General features: G+C 40.5%; 1 pseudogene; it reads left to right on the forward strand.

Annotated features, from left to right (window-relative positions):
• The window catches only part of LOC102175185, an 80,390-nt pseudogene continuing 58,922 nt past the window's right edge, over window positions 647-22,114 (forward strand).

The following is a 22,114-nucleotide window of genomic DNA, read 5'->3' on the forward strand; positions in this document are numbered from 1 at the left end:
AAGTGAAGAGCATCCCAACCTCCCGAGAGCCAACCTGGAGCAAGGAACCCCCTTGACTACCCTCTCTTCCCTCAAGCTTCTCTTCTGAAAAACAACTAAAGTGTTCACCAGGGAGATTCAGGCCACAGCAGTGAGCCTCCACATCAGGGCACACTTTCCCCTATGGACAAAAGACCTAGAAACCTGCATTTTTAGAAAAAAAATTGACACATGACCAATATTCTCTGGCTAATATTTGAAACGTGAATCTTAAATCCTCCAGTGTCCGTTGTCTCCAGAAAGTTAGAGAAACAGTGGTCGCTCAGCAATACACTGAGAGCTGAGTCTCATATAAAGGCAGCTGGGAGAAGCTCTGCTCCTCTACTTGGCTATGACAACCACCCAAATCTGCAGAAAACAGTTACAAAGATAGACCTGCACCCCCTCAGTGCCCCTCAAGGATGAGAAGCAGAACAAGAGACAGAGGAGGGATTTGTCACTGGAGAAGCTTATGAATAATTCCTGGGGGTATAAAAACAGAACCTGGGTAATAAGGTCTAACCTTTTCTTCTTTTCCATTGTGCTTCCTCCAGGTTCACTTGCTCGTAGGGTGCCACGAGCAGAGACCTTGCTCCCCAGCGCTTCAGACAAGATTTCCTAGCGTGAAATGGCGGGGCTGACACCTCAGCTCTGCGGGCACGTAGAGACGCTGCACCGGCACTCAGTTCAAGATGGCGGTGGCAAGTTCACGTGCAGACGCCTCCTGGCACTGAGATCTGGGCCTGAGCAGCACAGCTGCGCCCGACCTGCAAGAGCTTCACCCTCTGCTGCCGCTGAGAATCCAGTAAAACAGTTGCGTTGACAGCCTGTCGAGAGCCTATTCTCTAGAGCAGGAGCTTGCATCTCTCCATTCTTCGATTAAAGAATTAAGCTTTTATTTGCTTCTGAAACAAACTGAAGTCTTGTTCTGTTGGCTATAATGACACTGGGCAGAAGGATCTTTGCTGGGGACCAGCTCAGGAGAGTTGGTAACAGGGAACCACACAGTTCTTTGCTTCTACATCTCCAGGAAACATGCTGAGCTTTCTCAGTGGTAAAGAAACTCCCTTTCTCACTTGATTTAACTGAAGCACAAGCTCCTTCATCCCTTTCCCTCATTGAGAGGAGGACAGAATGCATAGCACATTAACAATTCTCCAAATAAATCCTTTCTTCCTTTACAACTTCAATTTTTTAAATCTCCTTTGGTGAAGTGGTGGGTTAGGGGTCCACAAAGTATTTTTAGCTACTGCTTTGTCAAATCCTTCCTGGATGGTCTAGCTTTAATTAGGAATGCTATGGAACTTTGGCACTTATTGGCTGTGGGGCCTTATCCAAAATCAAGGCAAAAATTGTGCCATGTGAACATCTTGTTGCATTGACTACTGAATGCATTCCGACACAGTGAAAAGGAAAATACTGCAACTTATAAAAACTAACTGCATCTACTACTTCTCTTTATCTTACCAGGGAAATATCGTAGTTCATCTCAGGGAAGATGATTTTTTTTTTTTTTTTTAACTGAACAAAATAAGCTAAGGGATATCTTTCATTTGAAAAGGTGATTCTGGCAGTTCTGCAAGAAGGTGAAACAAAGAGAGTGCTGATGTGTTGTGCTCAATAAGTGTGAGGGATTCTTGAATTTTCCAGGGAAGAGGAGCAAAGGGGGCCTGGAAAAGCAACTCAGTGGGGAACTCAGTTGAGTGGTTTGATAGGAGAGAGGGCTCAGAAGCCTATTGGGAGGTCATGGCCTAAGGAGAAAGGATGATTAATGACAGAAATTTTACAAGGATGCCTAATATTAACTGTTGAAGTGTTTAGCCCCAAGCTTTTATTACAAGTAGGCTATACATACTGACCTTGTGTTAGAGCTGTCTTTAGGAAGTTAAAGCAAAAAGGGCCTTATGCAATGTTTGGGATGATGTTAAACACAGGAAACAAGTAGACCAATTGGGAGCAGGAAATTAAAATGAGAACTGACCATGAGAGGTGAGTCTTGGGAAAGGCACTGATCTTTGCATTATATGGGATCAAGGGTTGGGGTACTTAAAATTTTTTTCATTATAGAAGTTTTGAAAAACACTCAAACACAGCAATAAGATCTTGGTTACCTTTCACTCAATTAAAAAAAAAACAATTGTGGCTTTTTTGGTTTGTTTTTTAAGGAAAAAGTGAATTTATAAGGATAAAGGATTTGTGGAGGGGGGCATATGAAGGGCTCATCTGGGTTATAGTTTCAAAATGGGAGATTGGGAGGCTACCATAAGGTTCTGTGAGTAGTGGTAGAATCAGTTCCCTTACATATCAATACCTTTTCTATGGGAGACCTATTATATTTTAAAGAATTTTTTCCCAAGAAGTAACACCAATTTCCCATAATTCTCACCCAGTGCTAACAATTTATTGGAGAAAGATGTGTCTTTGTCCATTTTGTCAGATGTATTTATCAGTGTATGCATGCATTTGGTAAGGGACTGCATAGAGTATATTATTAGTTAGGAGTTTTTCAGTATCCCAAAAGACGTTTAAAGCGACAAAAACCACATTTCCTATTTTGCATTTCAAGAAGTCCAGAGGCAGAGTAGTTCCAGGGCTGATTCAGTGGTTTTGAATGTCAACAAAGACCCAGGCTCTTTCCATCGTTTCACTGTGCCTGGTCAGTGTTTTGATTTCCCTTATCTTGTCCCCTTATGTTTGCAAGATAGCTCTTGTAGATCCAGACATCACATCCTCACATGGCAGTATCCACAGGAAGAGAGAGCAAGAATTTTTACTTTCTTGCATTTTATTAGTGAAGGTAACGATTCATAGACATCACCACAAGATCCAAATGGCTTTTCATTGTCACCCATACCACCATGTTGCTAAATTCAATAGTTGATTCTAACTTATAGACCTATAGCTTTCATTTGGCACAGAGGGTCCAACTCTCCTTCTTGAAACATTTTCTTCACTTGGTTTTCTATTCTCGTTCACTTCCTATCTTGGGTTGGACCCCTCCCCTAAGTTCGGGATTTGTATATCCAACCGCTGCTTAGGATGTCCTCCTGGATGTTTAACAGCCCTCTCAAATTAACCTGTCTCAAACACAAGTTCTAATTCCTATCTCAACTTCCATGTCCACCTCCTGCCATGTAACCTGCTCCACCTCATCATGATTAATAAAAATTCTGTCATCTTGATACCACTTCATTATTTTTCTGTAAAGATTTTAAAAAGATCCTCTTCTTGTTGTTTTTTTTTCCCACATGAAATTTTAAAATTTAGAATTACTTATTTAGGGTTTAAAGTGCTCTTTGGGAATATTTCTCAGAAGTTACATTCAATATGTAACATAATTTGTAGAAAATGAACATCCTTACAATAACAAGTCTTCCATATCCCATTCAGGAACACAACATAGCTCCTAATCGGAATAAATTCCATTTTGATGGTCAAATTATTTGTCAAATAAAGATTTCTTAATACAAATACTGCCTTTTTGTATATTTATGATTGAAATTTTGTTAGCAGAGAATATAACATCCATTATCTTTTAGCAGAGCTCTTAAAAGAAATCTACCATAATAATGAATATTACTGTATTTTTTAAAAAGAAAGCAAGTAGTCAATGAATAAATTTTGCTTCTTTTATGTTTGTTTAATATTTTTTCATAACTTCAGTAGTTTTTCATTAATTTTTTACTCTTTCTATTTTATGTCTATATCCAGATATAATTCCATATCTTATATAATCATTCCATATGGAACCATTCTGGAATATTCTTTTTCTTCCATTTCCATTTCTGGTGCCATTAATCCAATTCAAGCACCTGTTTTATGCAAGCTATTACTGTAGTTTCCTAGTTGGCCCCTCATTTTCTTTCAGCCCATATTTGTCCTAAATGCTACTGACATGTTGATCTTTACATACTAATTTTATTGAAGTGTCCCTTCTCATTAGCCTTCAGTCATTCTACAGCATTCAGTCCTAGTATTCAGTCTTCATGATCCAGCATTAAGAATAAAGACAATACACCAAAGATGGAGGTGTAGAAAAGGGAAAAGAACCTCAGTCCTTTATGATATTATTGAGCCCCAGATCCATTTAGCCTCAGACCTGCAACAAATCTAGACTTCTTGGTATACAAGATAACAGTATTCCTTACTGTTTAAACCAAATTGAGTTGGGATTTTCTGATGTAGGCAGCAACAGTCATCCTGAATGACATAGGGCCTTACACTAGGGCTGGTGAGCTGTGTAGGACATCAGAGATTACGTAGAAAGAGCCTGCGTAGTAGGTTCCCAGATTGAGTTAAGCACAGCTGGTAATCAAACTATGGGCTAGGAGGGCAATAAGAGGATGCACAGAATGTTTGAGTAGCTCTAACAAGGAAGGGCCCCCATATCTCACTGTCCAGGACTGGGTCATGGGTGTGAGGAACAGGATGATCATGAATGCAGTAGTTCTAGGGGGGCAACTGCAATGGCCACCGCATTTGTCTTTAATTGAATGGATAGACATACATATTGTTTTGTTGAATTCTTGCTTTCAAGAATCTTAACATGTCTGATTCATAATTTCACAGGCCTTTAAAACCAGTAGCTTAGTGCTGTTGTACCCATATATGGTTGTTCACTTACGTGAACCCAGCAAAATACAAAACTGAGCAAACGCCCTTCCTCAAATATCCTGCTTTATCGATCTGGTATAAGGCCAAGGAATCTGTTTTAAAAAACACTTCTCAAGATTTCTCAAGATTTGGCAATTACTTCTTTGGAGGTTATCTAGTCTAGTCATTTGTCATTTTTTTTTTCTTCTGCTAATGAGAGAAATTGGAAACATGAGAGGTTTAAGCGACAGGAGTGTTTTCCCCATATTTCAGGTGGGGTAAATAGGTACAAATGAACATATCATTCAGTTTACAGATCTAGAGCTTTCTTTATTGACACTTTCTCTAGTGTCAGAGTCATCCTTGGAAAACTCCATAATGGATTCAATTCAATTCAAGAACACACACACACACACACACACACACACACACACACACGCACACACACACACAGATTTTTCTTACCTTTTCCTTTTTCTCCTACAAAGGAGAGAGTAAACAATATGAGATTAATTGCTTAATTAAGGGATCTGGTTAGACAGAATCTAATTAAGGGAGATTTTATTTAAGTCAGAGCAATAATGACAAGATTTCTGCTGCAAAGAAAGAACTTAATCGAGTGAGCAAACTGCTTTTACCTCTACATGTTGAATTTACCTCCACAGTTTCCTCTTGGTTCTTCAAGAAGGAAATATAAACATTTTGCCAACTTAAAATCTCATACTCACTTATGTATAGCTAGTCATTTGACGGTCACACTTAATTGTGCAAACAGTGTCTCTTTTTTAACCCTCCCAAATCATTGGCAGTGTTTAAGAAAAGGAATTCTGTAAACCTTCCTGTGATATTTACATTATCTTCTGATTTTCAATTCTCCTTTCCTTCACAGTAAAAGATTGTTTAAACTTATCAAAATCACTTTGATTTTACACCTACGGTCGGGATCCTAACATCTCGATTTTCGACACTTATAAATGCTTTAATAGATACATGGACAGTAATTTAGTTTGACTTAAATGTAATAATCAAGCCCATTTATCTAGGCTGACAAGATTTCATTTCCTAATGATCTTTTATTGTAAATTTATTTGATTTCCTTTAATATATTATCTCATTTCTCACCGCCTTTCCTTCAGAAAAATATGAATAATTTTGTATGGAATTATGAAGACTTGGCCTTGAGCTGACAGCTCTGAGAGGCACTGAATATCTCCACCCTTTTAAACAAATTACATAGTTTGATAACAAAGTCCCAAGAAGAAGGGAACATTAGTTTATCAAGAAGTTATTCTAAAAGACACTGAGAATGGTATTTCCAGGGGTTCTTGTTTTCTTTGCAAGAATGGGAACCAAAAGGGACTTCCTTAGTGATCCAGGGGCTAAGACTGCACCCCCTCCAATACAGGGAACCTTCATTCCATCCCTGTTCAAGGAACTATATCCCACATGCTGCAGCTAAGAATTCACAGCACGACTAAAAGATCCTTCATACTGCAACAAATATCAAAGATCTTGTGTGGCACAACTAAGACGGGTGCAGTCAAAAAAAGAAAAATCATGGGCACCAAAATAATGAGGCCAATCTGACTCCAGTTCTACATTTTCAACTGCCTGCTTGAGCTCTGAGTATCCCACAGTCAATGCTCAACCTTTGGTTATAAAACCAGACTTAGCTTCTTTTCTCCAAAATGCCCCCCCTCCTACATTTTTATTTCTATTAATGATATCACCATCCATTCAGTCAGTCAAGCTGAAAATGTGCAAGACATTTTAGAGACCTCCCACTTTCCAAAACACTCAACCTATCCCAATGTCTTGACTCCCATAAATTCTAAATAGTTCTCAAAACTGTCCCCATTTCTTCTTTCTTTCTGCTACTGTCCTCGTGATTCTTGTCTGTACAATCATTACAGCTTCCTACTCGGTGTCTCTGCCTCTAGTCTCACCCCATCCATGCCAGTACACAGGTCATCCTTATGAAAAAACCACTCTGACTTAACTCCTTCTCTGAATAGTCTTCATTAGCTCCCTATTGTCTGCAGAACTAACTCCATAGTCTTCAGCAAGGCATATGCAGTCCTTCAGGATCTGCTTCCATCTGAGTTATCCAACTTCATCTTTTGCCACTCTTCCCCGTATCTCCCCTCTTACCTCAAACTCCTTTCCATCTTTTGGGGTGCACCACGTGGTATGTAGGACCTTAGTTCCCCAGCCAGGGATCATACTGTGTCCCCTGCATTGGAAGCACTGAGTCTTAACACCTAGACCACCAGGGAAGTCCCTCTTCTCCATCTTTAAAGAGTAAACTTGAGTATAACTTCCTCTGATGATGCCGCAACACAAGCAACTTCAGTCCCCACTGTACGTCTATATCCTGTGCATGCCTCTAAGATACTATTTACTAATTGCTGTAATTATTCGGTCATTTCTCTCCCTTACTGGTCAATATGACCCTAAAAAGGAAACACTGTATTCTATTTGTTTCCTCGGTTCCTAGTGCAATGTTTGGCATAATAATTACATAATGGATATTCACTGAATGAGGAGCTGAATGACTGAATAAACTCCAAAAGGCTGTTTAAATTGCTTCCTTTTGCAGGATGTCTTATTGTTGTCTCTGTGAAGCACAACTGAAATTTGCTATTTATTATAATCATATTTGTTGAAATGGCATTTGATCTGTGTGTCACAATTCCATAGTAGAAAGAAATGCCAATATAAGATGTAATTTAGAAACCTGTAGTTGTGATATAAATGTAGGCTGTTCACAATTTTAATAATTTTTAAAAACCTTGCTGCAAAATTATATTTTCTTTTTCCTCCCAGCCCCACCCCTTCTATAAACACCCTATACATGTTTGTTTATGTTGTAGAGAAGCCTTCCATATTAGCTTCCCTCCATCAGCTTTATTGAGATACAATTGACAAATAATATTGTGTAAACTTAGGGTATACAATGTGATGATTTGATATACATATATATATATTATGAAATGGTTACCACAATAAGGTTAACACATCTATCATCTCACAGTTATGTGTGTGTGTGTGAGAGAGAGAGAGAGAGAGAGAGATGAGGACATTAAAGAGCTACTCTCCTAGAAAATTTCAAGTATACAATACAGTTTTGTTAACTATCTTTCTGGGTTTTGCAACAATCTTTAATTCTTCAGAATCAGGTTGGTAAGCATCCCTTCCATTAACTACCAGGATGTGAAGCAATTTGGATAAACCCATGCCATTAAAATGCTTTAGGTTTTTCTGGAATGGAAACAGAGCACCATGAACATCTGCCTATTTACTTATATCCCATCTGGTTTTCTGGGAACTTCCCTGGTGCCTCAGACGGAAAGAATCTGCCTGAAATGCAGGAGACCTGGGTTCAATCCCTGTGTTGGGAAGATCCCCTGGAGAAGGGAATGGCTACTCATTCTTGCCTGGAGAAACGTATGGACAGAGGAGCCTGGCAGGCTACTACAGTCCACGGGATCACAATGAGTAGGACACAACTGAGTGACCAACACTTTCACTTCCATCTTGTTTTAAATGGGTTGAAAACAGTTGATAATTTTACTTACTTATTTGCCACATAGCTTATAGGATCTTAGTTCCCCCTTCAGGGATCAGATCAGGCCCTGGCAGTGAGACAGCTGAGTCCTAACCACTGGCCCACCAGGGAATTCCCAAGAGTTGATAGTTTTAAAATATAGTATGTACTCAGACTTCCCTGGTGGTATAATGGGTAAGAATTCACCTGCTACTATTTACAATATCTAGGACATATCTAGATATCCTTTGGCAGATGAATGGATAAGGAAGTTGTGGTACATATGCACAATGGAATATTACTTAGCTATAAAATGGAACACATTTGAGTCAGTTCTAATGAGGTACATGAACCTAGAGCCTATTATACAGAGTGAAGTAAATTAGAAAGAGAAAGACAAATACAGGATATTAATGCATATATATATGGAATCTAGAAAGATTGTACCGATGATCCTATGTGCAGGGCAGCAAAGAAGACACAGATGAAAAGAACACACTTTTGGATTCAGTGGGAGAAGGAGAGGATGGGATGATTTGAGAAAATAGCGTTGAAACATACATTACAATATGTAAAATAGATAGCCAGTATGTTTGATGTATAAATATAAAGCAGGGCACCCAAAGCTGGTGCTCTGTGACAACCTGGAGGGATAAGGTGGGGAGTGAGGTACGGAGGGGGGTTCAGGATGGAGGGGACACATGTCTACCCTTGGCCAATTCATACTGACGTATGGCAAAAATCATCACAATATTGTAAAGTAATTATCCTCTAATTAAAATAAATAAATTTAAAAAAAAAGAATTTGCCTGCTGATTCAGGGGACATGGATTCGATCCCTGGTCTGAGAAGATCCCTCCTGCTGCGCAATAACTAAGCCTGTGCACCACAACTACTGAGCCCCCATGCTAGGGCCCTCAAACTGCAACGATTAAAGCCCCTTGCCTAGAGCCTGTGCTCCACAACAAAAGAAGCCACCACAGGGAGAAGTCCAAACACCAAACCAAGAGTAGCCCCCGCTGTCTGCAACTAGAGAAAGACTGTCCACGGCAACAACCCAGTGCAGCCAAACAAATAAAATCTAGTGTATACTTGCACTGAAGTAAAGGGGAGAATCCCCTGGACTTGGAAGTAGTTTCTTTAAAATATAGGACAAACATGGAAAAAGCCAAAAAGCTACTGGCCACTCATCAGGAACACTTTAATTTCATTTACAATTATACTGTAATCTTTTAAAAGGTCGATGTCCATATCCACCTCTCATTCAACTGAGTTTGAGGATTACATAATACCCACTTAAGAACTGAGTAGGCAAGTTGAGAGATTTCTAATAATGGTACATAAAGTATTTTCTTTTGGTTCTCATCCTTTCAGGTTGCTTTAAGGAAACCTTAAATATGAAAAATCAATAACAAAACTAGTTTAAGCGTCATATACTTGAGAGATCCTAAAGGTTCCATATGTAGTTGTTTTTTAATTAAAATTTTATTTTTTTTCCAGTGGCAACTTGAATGTAAAATAGTTCAAGTTATTCATAGAAGGGCATTGCATGCTATAAAAGCCTGGGAAATAATCAATATGACAATAAAATTATTTTTCCTTCTTTAGAAACAAATCAACTGTTTCAAAAAAGAAAAGGATAGGGGACTTCCCTGGTGGTCCAGTGGTTAAGACTCCTCACTTACACTGCAAAGGGTGTGGGTTCCAAACCTACTTGGGGAACTAATATCCTGCAGGCCACATGTTATGGTTTAAGAAAAAGCATTTTTATTGTCGTAGTAATCAAGGCCATTCACAGACTAGCCCAAAGTGACCTTCCTTGAATGTCATTGCCATCTCTGCTCCTTGGTTGTCCAGCTAGACTGTAAGCTTCTTAGAATTCTTTCCCCTCTTTTTAGTCACACGTTGCTCAGTTGGTAAAGAATCCGCCTGCAATGTAGGAAACTGTGGTTCGATTCCTGGGTCGGGATATCCCCTGGAGAAGGAAGTGGCAACCCGCTCAAGTATTCTTGGCTGGAGAATCCCATGAACAGAGAAGCCCAGTAGGCCACTGTCCATGGGGTAGCAAGAGTTGGACTTGACTTAGCGACTAAACCACAGCATATCTGAAATGCACTAATAATTACTTCACAGCCTGATGATTTTTCATATTTCCTCCCAGGTCAAGATACAGAACATTTCCAACACCCCAGAATGTGCCCTTGGGCCTCTTCTTAGTAAACACTTGACCCTTCTAGAGGTAACCACACTTCTGATTTCTTTCTTTCTTTTTTTTCTTTTTTGAGAGGAGAATAAAGTTTATTAGAGTAGGAGTTAATGTTAGAACAGCAGGCCAGCTCAAGGAAGAGAGGAATCTTCTGATTTCTATCACTATAGATTTATTTGGCTTGTTCTTGAACTTCACGCAGATAGAATCATGTGGTATATATTCTTTTGTGTCTGACTTTTTTCTCCCAACATTATATCTTTGAATTCATCCAAGTTAAATAAGCGAGATGACAATATACAGCCTTGACATACTCCTTTCCTGATTTGGAACCAGTCTATTGTTCCATGGTTCAGTTCTAACTGTTGCTTCTTAACCTGCGTACAGATTTCTCAGGAGGCAGGTCAGGTGGTTTGGTATTCCCATCTCTGGAAGAATTCTCCACAGTCTGATGTGATCCACAGTCAAAGGCTTTGGCACAGGCAATAAAGCAGATGTTTTTTCTGGAACTTGCTTTTTCGATGATCCAGTGGATGTTGGCAATTTGATCTCTGGTTCCTCTGTCTTGCCTAAATCTAGCTTGAACATCTGGAAGTTCACGGTTCACGTATTGCTGAAGCCTGGCTTGGAGAATTTTGAGCATTACTTTACTAGCATGTGAGATGAGTGCAATTGTGTGGTAGTTTGAGCATTCTTTGGCATTGCCTTTCTTTGGGATCAGACTGAAGACTGACCATTCCAGTCCTGTGACCACTGCTGAGTTTTCCAAATTTGCTGGCATATTGAGCTCAGCACTTTCACAGCATCATCTTTAGGATTTGAAACAGCTCAACTGGAATTCCATCAGCTCCACTAGCTTTATTCATAATGATGGTTCCTAAGGCCCACTTGACTTCATATTCCAGGATGTCTGGCTCCAGGTGAGTGATCACACCATCATGATAATCTGGGTTGTGAAGATCTTTTTTGTATAGTTCTTCTGTGTATTGTTGCCACCTCTTAATATCTTCTGCTTCTCTTAGGTCCATACCTTTTCTGTCCTTTATTGTGCCCATCTTTGCATGAAATGTTCCTTTGGTATCTCTAATTTTCTTGAAGAGATCTGTAGACTTTCCCATTCTATTGTTTTCCTCTACTTCTTTCCATTGATTACTGAGGAAGGCTTTATCTCTCCTTGCTATTCTTTGGAACTCTGCATTCAAATGGGTATATTTTTCCTTTTCTCCTTTGCCTTTTGCTTCTCTTCTTTTCATAGCTGTGTATAAGGCCTCCTAAGACAACCATTTTGCCTTTTTGCATTTCTTTTTCTTGGGGATGGTCTTGATCCCTGTCTCCTGTATAATGTCACAAACTTCAATCCATAGTTCTTCAGGCACTCTATCAGATCTAATCCCTTGAATCCCTGGAATCTATTTGTCACCTCCATTATATAATCATAAGGGATTTGATTTAGGTCATACCTGAATGGTCTAGTGGTTTTCCCTACTTTCTTCAATTTCAGTCTGCATTGGGCAATAAGGAGTTCATGATCTGAGCCACAGTCAGCTCCCAGTCTTGTTTTAGCTGACTGTATAGAACTTTTCCATCTTTGGCTGCAGAGAATACAATCAATCTGGTTTTGGTATTGACCATCTGGCGATGTCCATGTATAGAGTCTTTTCTTGTGTTGTTGGAAGAGGATGTTTGCCGTAACCAGTGCATTCTCTTGGCAAAACTCTATTAGACTTTGCCCTGCTTCATTCTGTACTCCAAGGCCAAACTTGTCTATTACTCCACCTATTTCTTGACTTCCCACTTTTGTATTCCAAGTCCCCTATAATGAAAAGGACATCTTATTTGGGTGTTAGTTCTAGAAGATCTTATAGGTCTTCATAGAACCATTCAACTTCAGCTTCTTCAGCATTAGTGGTTGGGGCATAGGCTTGCATTACTGTGATATTGAGTGATTTACCTTGGGAATTGAACAGAGATCATTCTGTCATTTTTGAAATTGCATCTAAGTACTGCATTTTGGACTCTCTTGTTGACTATGATGGCTTCTCCATTTCTTCTAATGGATTCTTGCCCACAGTAGTAGATATAATGGTCATCTGAGTTAAATTCATCCATTCCAGTATATTTTTGTTCTCTGATTCCTAAAATGTCAGTGTTCTGTATATTATCAAATGTGAAATAGATCGCCAGTCCAGGTTTGATGCATGAGACAGGGTGCTCGGGGCTGGTGCACTGGGATGATCCTGAGGGATGGGATGGGTAGGGAGGTGTAGGGAGGGTCAGGATGGGGAACACATGTAGACCCGTGGCTGATTCATGTCAATGTATGGCAAAACTCACCACAATATTGTAAAGTAGTTAGCCTCCAATTAAAATAAATAAATAAATAAAATGTCAGTGTTCACTCTCGCTGTCTCCTGTTTGACCACTTCCAATTTGCCTTGATTCATGGACCTAATATTCCAGGTTCCTATGCAATATTGTTCTTTACAGCATCGGACTTTACTTCCATCACCAGTCACATCCACAACTGGGTGTTATTTTTGCTTTGGCTCTGTCTCTTCATTCTTTCTGGAGTTATCTCTCCACTGATCTCCAGTAGCGTATTGGGCACCTATTGACCTAGGGAGTTCATCTTTCAGTGTCCTATGTTTTTGCCTTTTCATACTGTTCATGGGGTTCTCAAGGCAAGAATACTGAGTGTTTTACCATTCCCTTCTCCAGTGACCACATTTTGTCAGCACTCTCCACCATGACCTGTCCATCCTGGGTGGCCCTACACGGCATGGCTCATAGTTTCATTGAGTTAGACAACACTGTGTTCAATGTGACCAGATTAGTTAGTTTTCTGGGATTGTGGTTTTGAGTCTGTCTGCCCTCTGAGAGAGAACGATAAGAGGCTTATGGAAGCTTCCTGATGGAAGAGACTGACTGACGGGAAAACTGGGTCTTGATCTGATGGGTGGGGCCATGTTCAGTAAATCTTTAATCTAATTTTCCGTTGACTGGTGGGGCTGTGTTCCTTCCCTGTTTTTTGACCTGAGGCCAAACTATGATGGAGGTAATGAAGATAATGGGGACCTCCTTCAAAATGTCCCATGCATGTACTGCTACACTCAGTGCCCCCAACCCTGCAGCAGGCCCCCGCTGACACATGCCTCTGCCAGAGACTCCTGGACACTCACAGGCAAGTCTGGGTCAGTTTCTTGTGGGGTCACTGCTCCTTTCTTCTGGGTCCTGGTATGCACCAGGTCCTGTTTGTGCCCTCCAAGAGTCTGTTTCCCCAGTCCTGCGTAGTTCTGGCAGCTTCATGGTGGGGTTAATGGTGACCCCTCCAAGAACGCTTATGCCATATGCAGGTCTACTGCACCCAGAGCCCCTGCCCCCTCAGCAGTCCACTGCTGACCTGTACCTCCTCAGGAGACACCCAAACACAGTTCTATCTCAGTCTCTGTGGGGTCTCTGCATCCTGGTGCACACAAGGTATGTTTAAGCCCTCTGAGCATCCCTGGTCGGCATGGGATTTGATTCTAAACACAATTTTGCCCCTCCTACTGTCTCACTGGGGCTTCTCCTTTGCCCTTGAACGTGGGGTAGCTCCTCACAGCAACTCCAGTGCCATGCAGTTGCCACTCCAGAGCCGCTGAGTATAGAAATAATTTATTCTTATTATGGTTATATAATGTTCCATTATATGAATATATCAAATATAGAACATTTGTTTATCTATTCTATTGTTAGTAGATATTCTGGCTTTATCTAATTTTTTGCTATTATGATAAAGCTGCCACAAACATTTCTGTCCATGTCTTTGGGTAGGTGAGTGCTCTCGTTTCTCTTGGGGACATATCTAGAAGAGGGCATGCTGGGTCATAGCACATAGAACTCTAGCTGCATATGCATCTGGGAAATGATGTCTTAATTTCCAGCATCTATAGTACATGCAGATAGGCTTAAAGATAATGTTAGATGAGCCATTATGCATATTCTGTACAGAAATTAAAGAGTAGGCTAGGAAACATAATTAAAAAAACAATCCAGGGCTACTTTGGAGACCTAGATGACAGAAACCAACTCATATTTCTTGTAAAGATATTGCTCTTCCCTTTCATGTCATTGTTCAGTTGCTAAGTCATGTTGACTCTTCTGAGACCCCATGGACTGTAGCCTGCCAAGCTCCTCTGTCCATGGGATTTCCCAGGCAAGAATACTGGAATGGGTTGGCATTTCCTTCTCCAGGGGATCTTCCCGACACAGGGATTGAATCTGTGTCTCCTGCATCTTCTGCTTGGCAGGTAGATTCTTTACCACTGAGCCAACAGTGGTTAAAAAGTAAGGAATGATAGTTTGAATATCCAAATTACTTTTCACACATTCTTCCTGAGAACCATGAACTATAACAGTTAGACAAAGGAGACTGTTGGTTTAGTCTCTAAGTCATGTCTGACTCTTGTGACCCCATGAACTATAGCCCTCTGTAGCCAGGCTCCTCTGTCCATGGGATTTCCCAGGTAAGAATATTCGAGAGGGTAGTCATTTCCTTCTCCAGGGGATCTTCCTGATCCAGGGGTCAAACCCATGTCTCCTGCATTGCAGGCGGATTCTCTACTGCTGAACCACCAGGGAAATCCCAAAAAAGACTTAACAGAGGTATTTTAAGGTACAAGGTATACTGTAGGGTAATTTACATACAGTAAACTCATCTTTTTAAGATATAGAACACTGTTAGCAAAATATAAAAGATCTCCAGACCCCCTCAAAAAAAAGAAATAAAAAAATCCAATTTTAAAAATATACAAAAAAAGAAGAAAAAATACGAAATATTCCCTTTGTTCCAAAAATTTCCATCATGTCCCTTTCCTTATCCTTAGCTCCAGCCCCAACCCTCGGCAACCACTGGTTTAATTTTTGTCCCTATGTTGTTGCTGTTCAGTCGTTGAGTTGTGTCTGACTCATTGAGATCCCATGGACTGCAGCATACTAGCCTTCCTTGTCCTTCACTCTCTCCCAGAGTTTGCTCAAACTCAAGTCCATTGAGTCAATGATGCCATCCAACCATCTCACCCTCTGTCACCCCCTTCTCCTCCTGCTCTCAATCTTTTCCAGCCTCAGGGTCTTTTCCAGTGAGTCAGCTCTTTGCATCAGTTCTTCCAATGAATATTCAGGGTTGATTTCCTTTACAATTGACTGGTTTGATTTCTTTGCTATCCAAGGACTCTCAAGAGTCTTCTCCAGCACCACAGTTTGATAGCATCAATTCTTTGGTGGTCAGCTTTCTTTATGGTCCAACTCTCACATCTGTATATGACTACTATAGTTTTCCCTTTGCCAGAATGTTCTAAAAATGCAAATATATAGTATATAGTTTTCAAGTCTGACTTCTTTCATTTAACCAAGAGATAATTTTTATCAATGAATTTCAATCTATTTTCCCCTCCACTAAGAACATTTTTTCTTCAAACAAACTTTTATGCAGGGACTTTACATTTGAGACAGATAAAAGAGGTTGCTTTCATGAAATCATTGTGAGAAACCCAAGTCCATGGCTCCCTCTGATGAAGGACACCCTAATTTGCTCATGGAATTGTATTTATCCTTTGTATCTCACAGTTACAATTCCTTTAGAACCTCTGTGATTTTTCAAAGTAGGTTTCTTATTGGAGGCATGTTCATGGGGCATTTCCAAAGGAGAAAGACATTGCCTGGGAAAACTATCAGAAATGCTAAATGATTTCTAGTCCTCAAATTTTTGTTAAATTAGGGATTACTTACTTTATTAATTGATTTTCTTGCTAAAAATGTTCAATTTAGGTCCACTAGGTGTCAGTTGCCATCTCTTACATCTTTTTAAACCTGCTTCTTGTAAATATCACTGCTGTTGCTGCTGCTGCTAAGTCGCTTCAGTCGTGTCCGACTCTGTGCGACCCCATAGATGGCAGCCCACTAGGCTCCCCCGTCCCTGGGATTCTCCAGGCAAGAACACTGGAGTGGGTTGCCATTTCCTTCTCCAGTGCATGACAGTGAAAAGTGAAAGTGAAGTCGCTCAGTCGTGTCTGACTCTAGCGACCCCGTGGACTGCAGCCTACCAGGCTCCTCCATCCATGGGATTTTCCAGGCAAAAGTACTGGAGTGGGGTGCCATTGCCTTCTCTGATAAATATCACTGTTAACCATTAAAATGGCAACTGTCCAGATATCACTTTATCCAAACAAACCTGACGGGAAGGGTCTTGAAGATGTGGCTTCTAGAGCTGTGCTGTCCAAAGTAGTGATCATCAGCCATGTGAGGCTACCACTGAGCACTTGAAAAGTAGTAAGTTTAAATTAAGATGAGGGAAAGGGAAGGCAGGATGAATTGAGAGAGTAGCATGCAAACATATGCACTGTCATGTGTAAAACAGATAGCCAGTGGGAATTTGCTGTATGATGCAGGGAGCTCAGTCTGATGCTCTGTGACAGCCTAGAGGGGCGGGGAGGGGTGGGTGGTGGGAGGGAAGTTCAAGAGGTAGGGGACATATGTATACTGATGGCTGATTCATGTTGATGTGTGGCAGAAACCAACACAATATTGTAAAACAATTATCTTCCAATTAAACACAAATTTTAAAAAGGATATGCTTAAAGTATAAGGTACACAACTGATTTAGTAGACTCAGTTAAAAAAAAAAAAAAAGTAAAAATATCTCCTTAACCGTTTTTATATTAACTGGGACTTCCCTGGTGGCCCAGTGATTAAGATTCTGCACTTTGAATGCAGGGGGCATGGGTTCCATCATTGATTGAGGAAGTTTAAGATCCTGCATCCCATATGCCATGTGGCACAGCCAAAAAAGAAGAAGAAAAAAAAAACCCAAGCCAATTTTTATATCAATTGAAATGCTATCTTAATGCTATTGAGTTAAGATATATTATTAAAATTAATTTCTGGCTTCAAGGTATGACTATGAGGCAATTTAAAATCACAGGTATAGGGACTTCCCTGGTGGTCTAGTGGCTAAAGCACTTCCAATGCAGAGGGCCTAGGTTCGATTCCTGGTCAAGGAACTAGATGTTACATGCCACAAATAAAGGATCCTGCATGATGCAACAAAGGCCCTGTATAGCCAAATAAATAAATAAATATTAGAAAGTAAAATCAAATCAGATCACATGTGTAGCTCCTATTTACAGCCTGGGTTATAGTTCTATGGGACATTGCTGACTAGACAGGTTGTTGACTGTGCATTTTGCTAATTTTTCCCAAGAAAGACCCCAAATATGGACTTCTCCAGTCTGGATCTCAGAGATCAAAGGTGACTCAAGCTGCTTCCATCTTTTTAAAATTCTTAGTAAATTTAAAAAAATGAGAAATGCCAAAGGTAAGGTTACACAAACGGTTTGATATTTTTCTTGTGACTTTTTAGCCCTCCAGGCGCCTCTGTCAGTGGAATTTTCCAGGCAAGAATACTGGAGTGGGTTGCCATTTCTTTCTTCAGGGGAGCTTCCCGATCCAGGGATCGAACCCAAGACTCCTGCATTGGCAGATTGATTCTTTTGCTTTTAATGTAAAATACATTGCAATGTGGGCTCCTTGATGGTTCATATGGTAAAGAATCTGCTTGCAATGAGGTAGACCTGGATTTGACCCCTGGGTTGGGAAGATCCTCTCAAGGAGAGCATGGCAACCCACTCCACTATTCTTGCCTGGAGAATCCCCGTGGTCAGAGGAGCCTAGTGGGCTGCAGTCTATGGGGTTGCAAAGAGTTGGACATGAGTGAGTGGCTAACCACACACACACATTGCAATGTAATGAACTGTACCAGCCATAAGACAATTATAAGGTCTATAAAAAGTAGCAATTAGGGTAATGTGGTCCAGTTATAGAGGACAATTTGAAAGTTAGTAAAGGAACTTCTTTCCATTTCTTGCTTTGCTTTTGTAATTTGTACGTATACTCTTATTTGGAGATAACTTTGGAAGTCTAAATTGGAGGTCTTTAGTGAATGTGAGACCTGGGCCCATGGTCAAATTGCCACCACCCACTGCACCCCCAGGGCTTGTCTTTCATCTTACACACCTGCAACTTGCACCTTCTACGTGCCAGTTTCTCTCTGCTACACTTTACAACGTTACCTTGAATACTTACAACAACCTGCAAAAAAGGTGTCATGGTTAGAGAATGAAAGGATGACTGCTAAGTCTACCCTAAATTCCTCTCAGCATTAATGTCCTCTGAGGGGTGAGGTGATGGACGTTTTGGACAGAAAAGATAATAAATAGAGGAAAGCACTGATGAGAAATGAATGTTGCTTGTCTACATACAATTAAGCAATTCTCACTAGTTTGGCATCCAGACGAAACTAGAAAGCTCTTTTTCAGGAACCAATTGTTTGCTTCTGTGTATGCTAGACTGCTCCAAACTAGAGGCATTTAAAAAATTATTATCTGGAGGAGCAGGAGGAGCAGGAGGAAAACTGTAGCTGGGGCCTTCCATGAGAGTGCCACCTCTTCATTGCAAATTACTCACTTCTAACCCTGCATTAGGCAGACGCTGCTTTGCCAACTGCCTTCTCCGGCTCTTATTCTCCTCCATGTATATGCCCCTTATGCCTGTAACGTTGGGTTTTGTTTTGTGACTGTGTAAATCAGAGCCTGGAGAGTTTCTTTTTTCTCTGTGGTTGGAACCACAGTGAGACATTCTCCACAATCCGGCACTTGACACACTTCGGCACCGTGTGGGCAGAAAACAGGGCAGAGGGAACTCTTAAATACACTTTTCACCTGGTTTAAACAAGAGCTTTGATTTCCCCTTTCTTTTAATCCTTATGAGGCTTGAAGTGAAAACAGAATTCAGAGTTGTTTTATTAGAAAAAAGAAACAACTGTAATAAGATGCTTGGATTTTAACACTTAAAATTATGGCTGAAATGACCCCACAGCACTTCTGGAAGATGGCAGAATTCTGGGTGGTCTTTCAGCTTAGGCAGATTTTCTGTTCTTTTCTAACGCACCTCTGCATGTTGGCTAATTATAAAAGGGAACCAAGATATTTTCTTTGAAAAACTGGAGCTGGTTGGGAAAAGTTTCTCCTCTAACACATTCATTCAGCCAGCACTTTATTACACTTCTACTGTGTGCTGTGCAAAGACAAAGTCCTGGCTCTTCAGTGGCTGGAAGTCAAGGGGAGGTATGACAAAGTGAACAAGAGAAATAGGTGGCCTGCTGCATCAGGCAGTACTAGGTGAAAAAGAGTGAGGAGGGTAGGGTTTTTTTTTTTTTTTGAAGACTTCCATTTTTAAGTCTTTTATTGAATTTGTTACAATATTGTTTCTATTTTGTATTTTATGTTTTTTTACTTTTTTGGCTGCAAGGCATATGGTATCTTAGGTCCCTGACCAGAAATCAAAGCTACACACCCTGCATTGAAATGCAAAGTCTTAACCACTGGACTGTCAGGGAGGTCCTCAGACTTTATTGTTTAGAGCAGTTTTCAGTTCACAGCAAAATGAGCATAAGGTACAGAGATTTCCAATATGCCCCCTGTCCCCACATACATAAACCTTCCCTGTTATCAATATTTCCCACCAGAAGTACTGCATCTGTTATAATCCGTGAACCTACATTAATGCTTTCAGATTGTGGTGGTAGAGAAGACTCTTGAGAGTCCCTTGGACAGCAAAGAGGTCAAACCAGTCAATTGTAAAGGAAATCAACCCTGAATATTCATTGGAAGGACTGATGCTGAAGGTGAAGCTCCAATACTCTGGCCACCTGATGTGAAGATTCAACTCTTTGGAAAACACCCTGATGCTGGGAAAGATTGAGGAGGGTAGGAGGAGAAGCAGGGAACAGAGAATGAGATGGCTGGATAGCATCACCTATTCAATGGACATGAACTTGGGCAAACTCCAGGAGATAGGGAGAGAAGCCTGGTGTGTGCAGTCCATGTGGTCGCAAAGAGTTGGGTATGACTTGGCGACTGAACAGCAACGCCAGCATGAACCTACACTGACTCATCATTATCACCTGACGTCCATAGTGTACATTAGGGTTCACTGGCTGTTGTATATTCTGTGGGGTTAGATGAATGTATAATGACAAGCATTCATCATCATACTGTAATACAAAGTAATTTCACTGCCCTAAAAATCCCCTGTGCTTTGCCTGTTCATCCCTTCCCTCTGCCCTCACATCCAGCACCTGGAAGCCAGTGATCCTTTCACTGATTTCACAGTTTTGTGTTTTCTAGGATATCATATCTAGTTGGAATCATGCAATACGTAGTCTTCAGAATGGCTTCTTTCACTTAGAAATATGCATTTAAAGTTCTTCTGGGTCTTTTCACAGCCTCATAACTCATTTCTTTTTGGCACTCAATAATAATTTATTATCTGAATATGCCACAACTTAATTTATCCATTCACCTAATGAACATCTGGGTTGTTTCCAAGTTGGGCAGCAATAAGTATTTTAATAAGATAGACTAGAACTTGGAGAAGGCGATGGCAACCCACTCCAGTACTATTGCCTGGAAAATCCCATGGATGGAGGAACCTGGTAGGCTGCAGTCCATGGTATCACTAAGAGTTGGACACGACTGAGCGACTTCACTTTCACTTTTCACTTTCATGCATTGGAGGAGGAAATGGCAACCCACTCCAGTGTTCTTGCCTGGAGAATCCCAGGGATGGGGGAGCCTGGTGGGCTGCCATCTCTGGGGTCGCACAGAGTTGGACATGACTGAAGCGACTTAGTAGCAGCAGCAGCAGCAGAACTTGGAAAGGTACAAAGTGATGAGAGCAAGGTTCTTTGGAAACCTGTGAGTGGCATATAGAGTGGTGTGTGGATGCTGACAGATAAGAGTCAGCCTTCATTCTGAAGGCTCATTCCAAAACCACAGTGCAGATCCTATTACTCTGGTGACACGTCTATCATTATACTGTGTCACCTTGTATGTCTTGCCTGGAGATAGATATGTAATATCCTACTTAGGATTCACTAGTTTATCTGGTTAATTTTATAATCCTACTTAAATGCCCTTCTATTAGGATGACTTTAAGTTATGGATTATGTTATAAAAATTAAGTCAAGGGAAACAGTACCTTGTGGGTTTGAGTACAGTTTGGCCTTCTTAAGACTCAAAGAATTCTGTGGTTTTTGTTCCTGGTGACTGTTCCATTGCACATTTTGGACAGGAGCCCAGCTTTGGAGATTGGCAGTGGTGGTGGTAATCTGTCCAATTTAGCTGAATGGTGATGAGCCACCCTTTATTTAGAAATAAACTAAATAATAAACAAGTCACTCTGAAAGCATAGTCTACAGCCTCATTAACAGGAAAACAATGATTATTCCTGTTCAATACTTTATGAACTAAGTGAGGTTTACATGATAGATGTAATTTTGCCTTTAGCATGTCTATGATCAATAAGATCAATATTTCACTTGAAGAATCTAAAGGTAGCTGTTTTTCTCCCTGGCAGACTTTATTTTGTCTCTTAATGTAACAATCATTAGTTTATCTTGTAATATTCTCTCTCAAACACACTTCATTTATTGGTGAACTCCATCAGTGATGGTGTTTCTGAGGCAGTCAGGTCCTCATAGCTTGGAGAGCATTTTGTTTCATTTGTGAAAACACTTTGATCCAGGGGGGAAGTGTTGGGGGTGGGGGAGGGATAGATTGAAAGTTTGGGACTGAAATATACACAATGCTATATTTAAAATAGATATCCAACAAAGACCTACTGTATAGCACAGGGAACTCTGCTCAATACTCTGT

Source organism: Capra hircus, chromosome 28, assembly GCF_001704415.2.
Source record: "Capra hircus breed San Clemente chromosome 28, ASM170441v1, whole genome shotgun sequence".
Lineage (NCBI taxonomy): Eukaryota > Metazoa > Chordata > Mammalia > Artiodactyla > Bovidae > Capra > Capra hircus.